This window comes from Sciurus carolinensis, chromosome 1, assembly GCF_902686445.1.
Source record: "Sciurus carolinensis chromosome 1, mSciCar1.2, whole genome shotgun sequence".
NCBI classification, from domain to species: domain Eukaryota; kingdom Metazoa; phylum Chordata; class Mammalia; order Rodentia; family Sciuridae; genus Sciurus; species Sciurus carolinensis.
The window spans coordinates 114378569-114382655 of NC_062213.1; the positions used below are offsets into that span (position 1 = coordinate 114378569).

General features: G+C 37.4%; 1 pseudogene; it reads right to left on the reverse strand.

Annotated features, from left to right (window-relative positions):
• Positions 1 to 840: 840 nt before the first annotated feature.
• LOC124991708 (heterogeneous nuclear ribonucleoprotein A1-like) lies at positions 841 to 1870 on the reverse strand (annotated as a pseudogene).
• Positions 1871 to 4087: the final 2217 nt, after the last annotated feature.

Sequence of the window (4087 nt, forward strand, 5' to 3'; positions counted from 1 at the left end):
ACATTCTCAAATCTCTTAAAAGAGATGCTTGGAATCAACTCCAAGTAGTTTGTCTCCTGATTTTGTGCTTTATCTTTTCTTTCTTTCTTCATTTTTTATTTTTTTTAAGCAGTTGTCCCTTCTTAGGTTGGAAAGCAGACCTCTCATGATCATGACTCTACCTCCCTCTTCTTTTAATTCCATTAAAAACACCATCCTAAGTCTCTGCCATGTTCATTTAAGATTCCTGGAGCATGCTCACACCCTGCATGTGCTAATCTACAGAACTTTTAATATATATATTGTGTTATCAGTCTAGGCTAGCTTATCTTCTTGCCCTCTCCTTTTGTACCTGGATTACAAAATATCAAATATTACCTCTTGGGGTAAGATTTCCTTTTTATTCTCCCTCAAACTGATTTTATATTATAGTTGGTTCTCCATATCTGTGGTTCCACATCCTCAAATCCAACCAAATGAGAATCAAAAGCATATTAAAAACAAATTATGTCTGTATTGAACATGTACAAACATTTTTGTTGTCATTATTTCTAAAACAATACTACATAACTATATACTATATATTTTTTTAAAAAACATTTATTCAGCGTCATAATCAGACTATTACATTTAGCAATCAACAGCATGGATGCAAAAAAAAAAAGTCTACATTAAAACCCTTTGTTGGAATGAATTACACATTCCACAGAACAGAGACTAAAATAACCTGTTATACAATTAGTCACAAATACAGTCCTTGAGTTTTTTTGCCCATACACATGAGTACTGTCTAAACCATGTCTTCTTTGTAGCAGCTAGGCCCTGCCACCACTGTGCTTGGCTGAGTTCACAAGTATGTTGTTACCTGTAGCTTCCCTGTCCCTCCTCTGACTCTCCTCTCCTGCTAAGCTTTGTTTCCTGGCAGTATGAAAACCTTCTGCCACTGCCATAGCTACTGCTGCTGCTGCTGGAACCACCATAACCACCTTGGTTTTGTGGTTTGGCAAAGTGTTGGCCTCCACCACCATAAGGTCCAGAGCTTCTGCCTCCAAAGTTCCCACCCTTCATGGGTCCAAAATTTGATGACTGATTGTTGTAATTGCCAAAATCATTGTAGCTTCCACCACCTCCAAAATTGCTTCCATCATTACCAAATCCATTGTAGCCATCTCGCTGCCACCACCTCCACCTCCACCACGGCTGCCACCAAAGCCACCTCAACCACTGAAGTTTCCTCCAGGACCAAAATTGTCATTTCCACCAAAACCACCTCCACGACCACCACCAAAGTTTCCAGAACCACTTCAACCTCGTTGACTAGATGAATTACTAGACATCTCTTGCTTTGACAGGGCTTTCCTCCCTTTACAGTTGTGGTCATTCACAGTATGGTATTTCTGAATGACAATCTTATCCACAGAGTCATGGTCATCAAAAGTTATGAAAGCAAAGCCCCTCTTCTTTCCACTGCCTCTGTCAGTCATGATTTCAATAACTTCGATTTTCCCATACTGTTCAAAATAATCTCGTAGACGATGTCTTCAGTGTCTTCTTTAATGCCACCAACAAAGATCTTTTTCACAGTTAAGTGGGCCCCTGGTCTTTGAGAATCTTCTCTTGAGACAGCTCTCTTTGGTTCCACAACTCGTCCATCCACCTCGTGTGGTCCTGCATTCATGGCTGCATCCACTTCCTCCACAGTGGCATAAGTGACAAATCCAAAACCCCTGGAGCACTTGGTGTTTGGGTCTCTCATTACCACACAGTACGTGAGTGTTCCCCATTGTTCAAAATGCCTTCTCAGACTCTCATCAGTTGTTTCAAAGCTCATCCCTCAGAGAAATAGCTTCTGCAGCTGTTCGGGCTCTTTAGGGGTCTCTGATTTAGACATGACGGCAGCAGGAACAGAGACTTTAAGGATGCTTTCTCGGTGGCATCCACGGGCCCTGCATAATTATTTAAATAGCTTTTACATTATATTGTCCTAGTAAAATAAAAAGCAAAAATAAAAAGTGAACAAATGTAAATATAGATTTTAGAAAACCAAGATTTAATTTTAAAATGCTGGAACTGCTATTCATTGTCTATCTCATAAGTCACTCAGATTCTCTAAGTCATTTTTCTCAATTTTTCAATTTATTTTTTCAGTGCTGAGGATGGAACCCAGGGTCTCACAAATGTTAGGCAAGCCCTTTACCACTAAACCCAATGTCTTCAGTTGTAAATTTGGTGATACTAAGACTTACTTTATGGTGTTACCAATATCTAGACATATTTTGAAAAATAAAACACATAATTCTTATAAAGCTATATACCTAGGATAATGTTGGGCAAATTATTAACTGGTGGTCTATAACTGGTAATTTTTCTTTTATCTGTAAATCTCAGATTCATTCATTTCCTGAATATTTGTTACATACAAACTATGATGCAGACACCAAGCTAGGCATTTAAATCTAGCAATAAGCAAGACAAACTTGGTTCTTACTGTCACAGAATTTATATACTCTATTGGGTAAGACCAAGGATCAACATTTTCACAATTTGTTATTTAATTACAAGTTTGAAATGTGCAACCAAAGGGTGTAACATTACACGAAATTGTCAAACTTCTCAGTCATAATGCCTTTCGTTACCTCCCTCTTGTGTTCTTTGACTAGCAATCATTGAGGCACCTGCTCAACAATAGTACTTTTGATTTGGAGATAATTGATTGATATATATTAAGTACCCATTGGAACAAAGACCTGGGCTCCATATTGCAGAGCATGCCAAGACATATACCATAGTTTGTGTGTCAAAAAACTCATTAGTGGAAACTGTCATTGATAAAGAATAAGTAAAAAACAAAAATAGAGAGTGTCAAGGGAATTTAGAGGTAGAAATTCCTGGTTTGAAGATGTCATCTCAATTAGACCTATCAGAATCAATAGAAAGAAGACCTCATTCCAGCATCTAACAACTTTCATCAATTCACTATGCATTTTAAATCTCAAAATGTTTCTTCCTAACCAACAGACACTGTATTATATAGTGCCTTACCATTTGTCTCCCTGATTATTAAAGGACTCCTGTGAGGTTTTGTCCTCTGACACTTTGTTCTTTATTTATAGAACAAATTTTGCAAAAACACAAATCCAGTCTTATCACACAATACATTCAATCTTTCTTTTTTTTTTTTCATATTTTTAAATGATGCCCAACATTCTCAGGGTGGCAGTTGAGCTCCTTCATGATTCAGGGGTCCTGGTCCAGTATAGTAGGGCTCTCTGTGGGGTTGTCCCATTGGCCTTTCCTTAGGTCATTCTACTTCTCTCCATTCTTTTGTATTTTATTTTCCTAAACCCTACTATTCTTCCAGGTTCATATCATACGCCATATTTTACAGGGAGTTTTTGCTGTCTCTCCTTCAATTTCTGAAAGGAGTGTTCATCTGCTTCGGTAAAACTCCGTTCTGGCCTCTACTTTAACAGCTAATGTTTGTACTCATTTTCTTTCCATTCTCCCCATTAGACTAGGGACTCTTCTAAAAAGAGCAAGGACTGTTTCTTGTCTTTATTTTTCCAACACCTAAAATACATCCTGGCATCATGCACACACAAAAATCGTTGAATGAATAATAAATGATGTCTTTCGAAGTAGTGGACATATCCTAAGTCATAGTATTAAACTGAGCAATGTGAATGAAAAAGGAAGCTGTAAGCTGTTAGAAGACAAAGTAATCTCTTTTGGCAAGATCAGAAATTTTCTGGAGGAGAGCAATACATAACAAGAGTAGGAAAATATTGAGTAAGGCTATTAGATGGAAATTTCTGTGATGACGAAAACTTTCTCTTTTGCATTGTCCGGTACACTAGCCACTGACCACCTGGACTATTAAGCACCTGAATGTTACTACTGAGGTTGAGAGACTAAATTTTGAATTTGAGTCCATTTTAATTATTTTTATCTTAAATTTAAGCAGCCATGATAGGGTCTGCAATATTGGATAGCACAAAAGGGAGAAGTTTAAAGAAGTCCTTGGATATTAGGGTAATGAGGCAATATTTTCTGTAGGTAATACCAAAAAATTGCATGGTTCTAAGAAGAAAATTAATAGAATCCCAAG